The sequence below is a fragment of the Zootoca vivipara genome, chromosome 4 (genome assembly GCF_963506605.1).
Source record: "Zootoca vivipara chromosome 4, rZooViv1.1, whole genome shotgun sequence".
In the NCBI taxonomy this organism is placed as follows: domain Eukaryota; kingdom Metazoa; phylum Chordata; class Lepidosauria; order Squamata; family Lacertidae; genus Zootoca; species Zootoca vivipara.
In genome coordinates this window covers 70,581,003-70,593,159 of record NC_083279.1, presented here as the reverse complement: position 1 = coordinate 70,593,159, position 12,157 = coordinate 70,581,003, and positions in this window count along the sequence as shown.

Genomic DNA, 12,157 nt, shown 5'->3' with positions numbered 1-12,157 from the left:
TAGCAGCATTAGCAATCTGTCCTTTTCTGAGGTGTGTGTGTGTGTGTGTGTGTCCATTTAAAGACTGAAACAGAAGGCGCTTGATGAATCTCTGTTGGCAGTGGATATCATAGAATTAGGCCAACAACACTAAAGACTTGGTTTCTTGTTGCTGTTCCTGAGCCACACTAACAGCTCATCCAGAGTTCCCTTTGTGCTTCGTTTCTAGGCACAGGTTTAAAGCGGCAGGTCCAAGTAATCCCCCCCCCCCAGCAAAGACAGTTCTGAAAAATAATTTTGAAAACAATTCTGTGGGGAAACCTGAATTTGTTTCTGATTCAGTGCTAAAGAGTGGGTTTTCCTGGGGAAAGACACAGATTGGGAAAGTGCAAACCTGTGTAAAAAGCATGGTGCAAAAACTAAGTGTGGATGAGCTCTAATTCAGGGAACAACCAATGCCACTCCTCCAGTTAATCTTAGTGACTGACTGAGGTGGACTTCTGTTTCAGTGTATCTGAAGAAGTGTGCATGCACACGAAAGCTCATACCAAAAAAAAAAAAAAAACTTAGTTGGTCTTTAAGGTGCTGCTGGAAGGATTTTTTTTTTCATTTTGAAGTTGTTTAGGGCTTTGTAAACTAATACAAGGACCTTGAGCTTGGCCTGGTAGTAGATGGGCAGCCAGTGCAGATGTTTAAACAATGCTGTCACTCACGTGTTGTTGGACACGTACTCCGACCCAGGCTGGCCTCTGGGTTCCACACCAGCTGGAGCTTCTGAACCAGCCCCAAGGGCAACCCCACACAGAGTGGTTATAAGCTTTCCTAGTCACAGATAAAGCTTAGGCCTCCAGTGATATATCCAAAGGGTATATTGCAAGCTTGGCAAAGGGTAAAATATACATTTTATAAACACCAAACAAACAAACAAACAAAGAGAGACTGGAAAATCAGACGTTTCTGTAAATCCACAGCTGCCCTTCTCCTCCCATTGTTTAGATTTGCCAATGTAAGTCTATGTCCTTTGAAGCAACTCATAGCTAATTCAAGGATGCAGTCAGTGAGGTGGCGTGCCTTGTGCATTCTACAAAAATGAAAAAACTTGAGTGCTGCAACATAAATTCTCCAGTAGGTGGCAGCAAATGCTTCTGCCATCTCTGGATGGCAGGAGGAAATTTGTATTCCAACCAGCAGGTATCAGTAGAGAAAGTCCTGTAGCTGCTTTCGATGTCTAGACTACCGCATTTCTGAAGCATCAGCCAATCCCGAGGGAAGCAAGATCCCAGCTCCTAGAATGGCTCACACACTTCCAGCCCTAGTAGGGATTACAGAAGGGTGATCCCACTTATTAGCGGTTTCAACCAACAGGAATTGCAGCCTAGGATTTTCCTTATAAGGTTAGCAAATCTCTCCTTCAGGATTAAGCACAACTGTAGTTCAGGTCTTAGATCTAGTGAAACAGGCTGTTATGGAGGGCAGTTGGTGAAGAGCCCAGTCCGAAAACAAGAGTTTGGAGTCCCTATATTGCTTTGGAGGGCTGTCATTCATTCAGTTGCTATGTTTTGTAGCCATCAATCAACTCTCTTATACAAATATTAAATGAACTGAATTTCTGGAAGCTTCTATCACGTTATAATGGCAAAGTCACTAAAGCATTTCATGTAAATTGCTTTGGATAAAATCTCTGCTCATTCTTTCGCATAGCAAAACTTTCCACCCATTTGCTACTAAGGATTTTAGTCCAATGCAGACTAGGCCAGATATAATCATTTATCTAAATTATATATTTGGCATACATGACTATATAATGCAGTGCTATATGCAAAAAGATGTGAGATGAGAGATCTGGCTTTGAAGAATTTAGAAAATTGGATGTTCTAGATGTCTCAGATCAGTAATGAGAGCCAACTGAATCTCAATCCAGGTAAGACTTTTCTGGAAATGCCAGAAAGAAAAAGGAACTTTCATCCATATATGATGGAATGTAAGCAGATTGTGACTTTTTCCCCCTGTGGAAAGGTATTGGAAGATACTACAAGAGAAAGTGCAGGATGAAGTCTGCAAATAAAAGCAACAATAATGCTGTTAAATCATTCCTACAGGTCTCTCAGCGTGGGGCTTTTAAGCAGGAACTGCCAGAACCCCACTCAGGGCTCGGCTATAGTTCCTTAGAGGCTCCCAGAAGAAGTCCTCCTCAGCAGAAAGGCCATACTCAGGTACAGCCCTTTACTAATGAAAATTAGTAAATAGGCGCTCCACCTGAGCATGAGGGGCCTGGGTTGCCTTTTGAGGCAGAGAACTATTTCTGGGCACCCCCTACTCCAAGATGGAGCTATCAGGTGGCAATTCTGGTAGTCTCTCCCTTGAGCCCAAGCTCTTCCTAGTCAGGGGTCTGCAACCTTTAAGACAAAAAGAGCCACTTGGACCCGTTTCCGAAAAAAACCCAAAAACTGGGAGCCGCAAAACCATTGCGACAGTCAAAACCATATACGCAGTCAAGGGTGCAAGGTTACTTTTCTCATCGGAACATGCACCAGGGAAGACATCCTATAGGGCTAGTTTATTTTGCACAATGTATTCTGTATACAAAAGGCTTGCTTAGTTATGGGTGGTGAAGCTTCCGCGAGGCTTGCAATAATCACTGCTTCTGATAGTTTATCTCCCTCTAGAAAAGCTACTGCTCTAGCACACCTTGTCTCTTTGGGTAGTGCAATGGAAAATCTGCAGAGGAGTAGCCTGTTAATGTGGGAGATGAAACACATATCCAGTTCAATTACATAGTTGATTTATGCCTCACCTGTGCAAATACCGTATGTACATGTAGCTCAGAAATTGACAGAGAAGCATTGAAGTAATCAAGGTATTGTCTGAAGTTAAGAGTGGGTGCCTTAAATGGATTTGAATATGAAAAACACTCAAGAGAACCCTGAGCGACCTTTGAAATGAAGCCTTTGGAATATTATGTATGTTCTATCTAGGATACATTCTTCATTCACATGTGGTAAATAGAAAGTCCATTAGGAATTGGGAGGGTGAAGGCAAGGGTCATGTTCAAGGGCACATTGTCTTCTGCAGGGGTTACATGGCAATGGCAAGCACATAGGTTTCCCTGAGAAACAAGTTGAAATGAAAAGGATTTCCTGAAGGCAGAATATCTGAAAACCACTACATCGCATGAAGAGTCAGGCATAGCCAGCCAAGGTATTTCAGTAGTAGCAAGTAGCACTTTAATCCCAAAGATAGAAAACAACATGGCAATCAGAGTCAAGTTCTCTCTGCTACTCCACAATGAAAGACCTAATATTACCAAAGAGAGTCAGTGATGGCTTTTCTGTCCTAGAATTCCAAATGCAGATTTGCACTAGCACAAAAGCTTTGTAGATTGTTTGTATCTATGATTTTAGCATTAAGGTGCACTGTTGCTAGTTCATTAGCTTTAGCAATACATGCAGTGATGAACAAAACTCCCCTGTCCTCTCTAGGAATGCAGCTCAGTTCTTTTAACCCTTGGCAAACCAAGCTCACCCAGCTCAGCCTCAGGAGCCCAGGAGGAGTCCATCCCACGCAGCCAGAGATGCTTCCTTGAGGGGACCCTCTTGGCTGGCAAGCCAAGCTGCTCCCTCCCTTGGAAACAGAAGCAGGGAACCCCATCTGAGGAGGAGGAGGTGCAAGGGGACCCCCGAGTTTTGCAGTGAACAAAACTCTTGTTCAAAGCACAGCAGAACAAAGCACAGCTCCACAGTGGCAACAGGGCTGCCAAGGAGAGCTTGGCTGGGGATCAAGTCCCTCTTCCGAGCTGCTCCTCCTGCACCCCCCACCCGAGCCCCTCCCAAGACAGGTCCTGGAATTGGAGTGGGGGCCAGAGTGGAGAGGGAAGCCCCCATATTTCTCCTCAGCTCCTCCACCCCCTCCACCCCTCCTATCACCTGCCTAAAGCTCTCCCGCCAGGATTGAGGAGGAGGGAGGCTGGGACCCGTCCTGCTCCGAGACTGTGAGGGAAGCATGAGGGGGACAAGGCTTAAGCCCGTGTCCCTGGCCCGCGCACAACCACAACTGACGGGCTGACAGAAGGAAGGAAGGAAAGGAAGGGAGGGGGAAAGGGGAGGAGGGGGAAAGGGGAGGAGGGGAGAGGCATCAGCCCTTGGCGAGGAGGCAGGGGCAGATGAATGACGAGCTGAACGGGAACTTGCATGGCACCTTTTCTCTGTAGAAAGAAGGAGAGCGAGGAGGAGGAGGCGAGCAGCTCGGTAATAAGCCGCTGCCTGCACCCTTCTTTCCATGAGCGCATCCTTTCCTGTTCTATCTCATTCTTCCTCGTTCGGCAGAGCCCGCAGCAGAAGAGCCCTCCGAGCGCTGCGGACTCTCCCGGGCCGGACTCCAACTCTCCTCCCCGGATACTCAGGCTGGCACCCTTGGGAACCATAGCACCATGGCGCATTGAGCCACTGGCGCCACCGGGTAGAGACGTGGGGGGATGGACGGATTTCCCACCACCTTTCCAGCCAAACCTAAACGATGCCTCCAAAAACAGCTGCAATATTCTCTTTTCCCGCCCCCTGCCTCAAATGCAACTCACCAGCGAGCCCTGCGAGACATCCTGCCTTTTCCCCTCTGCGTTCAAATCATGCGATGGCCAAAATAATAATTAAATGAACTTCCAAAAGAACAGAAAAGGCTACCAGAACTTGGAGGGGGGTGGGGGGTGGATGCCACTCAAGGACCCCCTCTGAATAGCGAGCGCAAGCCAGGTTGCTGCAAGTGCAGCTCCGTGGCTCACGCCCGCCTGGGACTCCAAAAAGCACTTTCCTATCTCGCGCCAACTCTGCCCCAACCACCCACCTTTTCCGACACAAAGGGTATTCTTGGGAGGGTATTCTTGGGAGGGAAAAAAGAGGAGGCGGGGGAAGAAGAGGTGGGGAGAGCAAAAAAAAAAAAAGTTTTAAAAAGTGGCGTGCGTGGGAGACTTGGCAGCTATGCCCCGGAGCCGTGGCAAAGGTGTAAAAGAGCCACATGCGGCTCCGGAGCCGCAGGTTGCCGACGTCTGGATCATTGGCATGGACTTCCAGGGGAAGTCACTAGTTTCTGGAGAAGGAATTTTCAGTGGGCAATGGGGTTTGGGCATGATATCTACACTCTTTTCAGTTTTAATAGCAACAACAGTCTGCTTGACATCACAGAAGATGGCTTTTCAATAGCAAGCGATGGTATTGTTTAGATTTAGGGAAAAAATGCTGTCACAAATAGTACACAAACTATTGCATACAATGTCACTCCAAGACAGATGGGGTTGTTTGAACAGCTGCCTAATGGAGATAGGGTTTTCCAAGAGTACGGTTTGTTGTTAGCACATTGCAGTTGTGCCTGGATGTTGTAATTTATGACTTACATGGAAATCATGATAAGCTTCAGGGCCTATGCTTCCTTTTTGTTCTCTCAGCTACATTTAGCCATTCAAGGTGTATTTTTCAATTAAACTTTCAGAAGGTAACACAGCCTTTTCTAATCCTTTACCCTGAAATCCACCATAGGGGAAAGCTTTTCACATCGTCTTATGTTAATAGTCCATAAATACAATGGCCTCAATTTTTTCAAAAGTTATATATATATATATATATATCAGTCATTGCCAAGTTAGGAATAAAGTGTGTATTGAGCTTGAATCATAAATAAACTAGAGCAGTTCTGCAAGCTTCTCATGGAAAGAAAGGTGGAAAATTAAGCAACACACCGATCTTCCCTAATTAAAGGGGTAATGGAATAAAAACTTGACTGGCCTTATTTCTGAAGGTGGAGGCACCCCCAGAAGTCTTTGTTTGGAAGATCTACATAACAAAGCAAGTTCACATGGGGAAGTTACTGCAAAAGATACATAAACAAGTAGACCTGGAACAAAATGTTACAGTATATCCCATCATCCAATACAATACTGTAAATCCTCTTGGCCAAGGCCCCAGACAGCTGGGAATAGAATGTTCATGTTCAGGACTCAGGAGAGGAAGAGCTGTAATAAGTGTAAAGATGATGATGATGATAATTTATTATTTATACCCCGCCCATCTGGCTGGGTGTCCCCAGCCACTTTGGAAAGAGGACACTTCCCCCCCACCTTCCATAGTTGCCCTAAAGCTGTCCCCTGCTGTTCTATATAGACTTAGTGGCTCAGCCAGCCTCAAATTGACATACAGTAGATTGATTGAAAGCCAGTGTGCTATAGTGGTCAGAGTGCCTGGGAGACCAGGGTTCAAATCCCCACTTGGCCATGAGGCTCTCTGGGTGACCTTGGGCTAGTCACTGCTGCTCGGCCTAACCTAACTCACAGGGTTGGTTTTTTTGGGGGGGGGGGTTGATTGAGGAGAGGGAGCACCATGTTAAGCCACCTTGAGCTCCTTGGGAAAACAGGTTGGTTATAAATGCAACAAATGAATAGGTATCGATGGGGAGGGGTGTTGGAGAGTGTGAAGGAAGGGAAATACCCATTTCAGTTTCCTTTCTCTCGAAACATCCCTGTACTGTAGTATTATTATTATTATTATTATTATTATTATTATTATTATTAAACTTGATATCATGCTCTTCCTCCCAAAGGAGCCCAGGGCAGCAAACACAGAAGTGATAAAGCAATGAAAACATCTAAAGACAATTCCGATACAGAGACAGACTGGGAAAGATGTCTACCTAAAAGGCTTCTTAAAATCCTTTTGGAAAGCTAATTTTATAGTGTGGTTGGGGACATTTTTTTTTTACCGTATAAAATTCACATACGCACACACAACTATAATCTCCCTCCAGGATGCCTTCTGTGACCTGGCAGGGACTTGAGTAGGTTGATTCTCTTTTGCTCCCCTTTCTCTTTTGTTTTCTAATTCCACATACTGTACAGCTAGTCGCTGGATCTTCCTTCATATGGGCAGCATGCTTCACAGCAACTGGGGGCAGCAGGCTAGCTTAGGGGTGACACCGTAGTAGCCCATGGAGCAGACGCAGCTCTCTCCTCCAACATCTTTCTACCACTTGCTCACTGGTTTTCTTGCCTGCTGCTCACTACCCACTCAGCAAATGCTGCAATGCCGCGTCACATGCATGGGCATGGGCATGGATGATGCACCCTGGAGTCCCATTGCTTGAGCTGGCTGCTTCTTTGACTCCTTGCTCAGTCTGGGGGCTTTCCCAATGGCGCTGACTGTGATGCATTGCGAGAAAGAGAGGCGAAATGTACAAGACGAGCCCTAAGTTTTTAAGGTTTGCTTTTGCCACCCCAGGGGAATGGAAATGGCTCCGGAGGAATGGCAAGGTTGGGTGGGTCGCTGATTTACACTGCTATGTGTCTACTTTGTGGCTAGGCAGGTACAATCAGATTTCTTCAGAAGCCTGTTTACAGTCTGTATTTCCTGTTCTGCCATGCATTGGGCTGAGAAAACCTTAGATCTGATGCAGCATAAACAAAGTCCCATTCATTCTTTTGCAAACATTCTGAAATCTCTGAAGCAAAGCAAAAGATGTTTATTCGGCTGTGCGCCCATCATAAGAACACAACACAACAAAACAAATCAAATAAAAACCGCAGACTCGTACAAACCACAGATAATATAACACAATTGACAGCTCACAAGGACAAATATTAACAATTCAAAAAACATATCTTGAAGGTTTAAGATTAAGATTAAAAATTTAGGTGCTAAACTAAAATCAATATCTGATGTCATTAAAAAAAAATTCTTATAACTATCAATAATCAGCTAACATTCCATTCCGTCTCTTGTGCGAGAGGACGGCTGTTAGGAATTTAGCAACCTGTAGAGCAGGCATGTCAAACCTGTGGCCCTCCAGATGTTTTGGACTACAATTCCCATCTACCCCAACCACTGGTCCTGCTAGCTAGGGATCATGGGAGTTGTAGGCCAAAACATCTGGAGGGCCGCAGGTTTGACATGCCTGCTGTAGAGTAATATAAGGGTCCACATCTTGAAGAACCCAGGCTAGCTGAAGGTCAACTGGATTGTCAGCCATAGGCTGGATTATGGAGTTTAATATACTAGCACGAGCCGAACTGTACAAGGGCAGATAAACATAACATGGTGTAAAGATTCAGTTGATTTCATTTCGCAAGCACACATTGAAGAGACTTGGCCCTTAGTAAATCTATGTCTCAGCACGTTAGTTGGAAAAACATTGAACCTAGCTTTAATGAAGGCATATCGATGAGACGCGGCCGTAAGCGTTGTTAAGTAGAGCGGAGCACGGTAAATAGGGGTTATGCTGATATTTAACGGCGAGCAGACTCCCCTGCCAGCTAAACAATTTTGGTATAGCTCCGCATCATCCAACCTTTGGTTTATACACCTTTTTGCTGCATTTAGATCCAGTTTGAATCTCTGAAGTAAAACCAAAGAGTGTTGTTACTCATAATCTCTTCTGGTATATGGTGCCTTCCAGAATTGTAGTGTTGACTGGTTAACTGATTTTTCTTTTCTTGCTTGTAAAGATTTTCTATTTCACATTATGTAATATATATAAAATATATGTAATATATGTAAAATGGAGAACAATTATAACAGATGAAAAACAAAACGATAAAACAGGCATGCAGAATGAGTGCAGTTGTGCATGGGTTAAAATAACAAAGTCCAAGTAAAGACTATTAATGTTATCACATCATCAGGTATAGTTCCAGATTTGCCAGGCTAGTGATGAGGGTTGTCTTGAAAATGATGGTTCCACTGTATATTTTATAAAAGAATGCCAAATCATATAAAAAGATTCTGGAGGTTGTCGTTGAAATATCAAATTATGCATAGTTTCTTGGGAAGGAAGAAGGCTTGGGAAGGAAGAAGGCTTGGCTTTCATCTCATTTATTAAATTCCTTTCATACTTGTTCTATTTCTTTGCAGCCGTGAGAGTTGGAAAACATCCTCAACGTGTCGGCTTATATTATTGAACTTCCTGTTTGTGCAGGAAGTCAAAGGAACAGTGCTGTGGTGCTATGAAGGTGGCCAAGACTGGCCTCGCCTTGATCAAAAGACAGAATGTTTGCAATGATAGCGTTGAATGTTTTGCTGTCCTTGTGTGTGACTCTTCTGTCTCTTTTCCCTTTCAACTTGAGCCAAGTCTCACTCATGGTCCTTCCACCATCTTATCTGCCACTTTCATATGGGCGCAATTTTTGGCTGTCAGACGGGGAGACACCAGAGATGTAATTCAAATGGAATAGAATTACCTGTGTTCAGATATCTGCACTGGTTGCCAATTTGCTAGGGGGGCAAGTTCAAAGTGTTACTATTCGTATGTCAAGACCTTAGCAACTTGGGACCAGATTACCTGCAAGGTTGCCTTATTTCATATATGCCCACTAGACCCCTTTGATCTGTGGAACTGGCCGTGTTACAGGTGCTGCAGAATACCCATTCTGCATTTGTAAGAAATCAATCTTTTAGTGTGGAAGCATCTACACTCTGAAACTCCCTGCCTTATGGGCATGAGGCACCTTCACTGTACTCTCTTTGGTGCCTGCTAAAAACATTTTTGTTTTAACCAGAAGCTTTCTTACTAGCAATTATAGGTGAAGAAATACCAAAGGAGCAGAAAAAGACTTTTTATGTATGAAACGGTAGCTGCGAGAATGCTTCTCTACGCCCAGAGATGGAATGCTTCTCTACGCCCAGAGATGGAAGGAAGACAGCGTTCCAACCAGGGAGGAATGGACAATTAAAATGATGGAATATGCTGAAATGGCACAAATGACCGGGGAAATCATAAATCAAGAAGAAAATAAATTTAATAAGGAATGGGGAAAAATACATAGACTATTTTGAAGAACACTAAACATTTAAATTCGTTAGCAGGATTGACTTAACACTTGTAATGGAATAATTTGAAGGTTACAATTTGGACACATACAAAACATAGATAAATGTTATAAAATGCAGTATAAAAAAAGATTTATAATGGAAACCAGGAGGGAGCAGAGGGAGGTCTGAGGATTCAGGGAATCCTTATATGTATAAAATTGATTATTATTTTTTTGGAGTGGAAAATATATTTGTAAAAACCGAACTTTTTTTTATTAAAAACATTTTTGTTTAGATAAGCTTACTCAGACACATAGAATGGAGATGTATGTTTTAATCTGTTTTTAGCTTACTTCTCATTTAATGTTTCAAGAGTTTTATGGCTTTTACTGAGAACTCTATTGTTCTGTTCTCTTTGTAAACCACATTGAGATGTTGTTTTACAATCAGGCGGTGTATACATTTTACGAAGCAAACAAACAAACTGCATATACCACCTGAAGCATTTTGGGGGAAGTAGCTTAGGAGGATACAAATATGAAAAACAAATTATTGGAGGGTGGGGAAGTACCATACAGATGTTCCCTAAATGTACTCAGAAGAAGAACAGGGTCAACATAAGGTAGTTGTGTGCTCTGCTTCTAGATGACAGTGTCCCTTTTGAAGTGCTGTCTGGTTCAAGTCCAGTTTGTGGATAAAGAAGCATCAGGAGGGAGAGGAGGAGGGGGCCTTGCCACTGCCCATCAACAGATAACACCTGCATAACAGACAAATGGATCACCTGGTTAGAGTCTTCCTCACTCTGGCACTGTATGTATATTTAACTAATAGCACTCATCTAAGTTTGCATCTATACATATAAAACAGCAAATCTAATGCAAAGTTCCAGTATGAAAATTTTATGCACACTGATATCCCCTTTTGTGGCCTGTCCCCCCTTTTTTAGCAATATATTAAATAAGCATTTTAATAGTAGCTTTGAAGAGTGAGTTCAGTTAGCATGCACAATAAACATAGTGCATGCAAATATAATTTCCATTAACAGAGCTGATGGTGTCTAGAAGTGCAGGGCATGGCTGGTGACATATGGGAGCAGGGAGGAGGGACAGGAGCAGTACAGTATATGGCCAAGTTTCTCTTTCTCACCTGAAATAATGTTGCAAGAAATCAGCTACAAGAATGTCAGTGCTGTGCCTGTTGCAGCAACAGAATGTGCTCTGGAGATCTTGTACCTGCCAACTTCTACTTCTTTAATATGCTTTAGTACTACTGTCTGCTGTATGGCCTATTCTCACAAAAGCAAGGAACTGGATATAAAACACTTCTGTCCTGAAACTACACAGAAAAAGGAGTAGGGTTTGTAGGGACACTATAGTTCTTGCAAACCTGCTGTGATGGCTTAAAGCAGGCATCCCCAAACTTCGGCCCTCCAGATGTTTTAGACTACAATTCCCATCATCCCTGGCCACTGGTCCTGTTAGCTAGGGATCATGGGAGTTGTAGGCCAAAACATGTGGAGGGCCGCAGTTTGGGGATGCCTGGCTTAAAGTCTAACTCTCCAGCACTGGTTACAGGTAGGTAGCCGTGTTGGTCTGGATCGAAGTAAAATAAAAAAAAATCCTTCAGTAGCACCTTAAAGACCAACTAAGTTTTTATTTTGGTATGAGCTTTCGTGTGCATGCACACTTCTTCAGATACCAGCACTGCAAACATAACCACATCAAGTATAAGGAGGTCCAGATCCTGCAGTCAGAGAACAAATAATACGTAGCAGAAATAAATGTAATAATCCATGAAATCTTTTTTTAAACTCTTATCTCTCTTCTATCTATCTATCTGTCTATCTTACAGGTGAACAACCAACCAAACAGAACAGAACAGTAACACAACAACACTTCTGTCTTTCAGAATGTTGAAATAATATTGGATATTATTATTCTCCAGAGACACGTATGTCATCAGTCATGGGGGTAGACTTTTGTTATCTAAAGTCACTTTTCCAAAGATTTCTTGTGTTTGAGGTGGTGTCAGGTGGTGTCCTTTCTTCATGGTTCTTAATTTGTAGGTCAATTTTTCATGATGGTAAGAAGACGCCTTCAGGGTCAGTTGAAACTGACATATGTGGGGGAGGGAGACAGTGGTCCTGAAGGTAGGAGTCTATCAAGTTCTGAAGATGATCATCCAAATGTCAAGGACCAAATGGAGCAAACAGCACGCAGACCTAGTGGTGGGAAGAAATTATCCTTAAATAAGAGACATGGGGGAATGATCAATGGTCTTCAATGTCTGTATACTAATGCACAGAGAATGGGAAATAAACAAGATGAACTTGAGCTCTTTGTACAGCAAACTAAATACGACATAATAGGCATCACTGAAACCTGGTGGGATGAGTC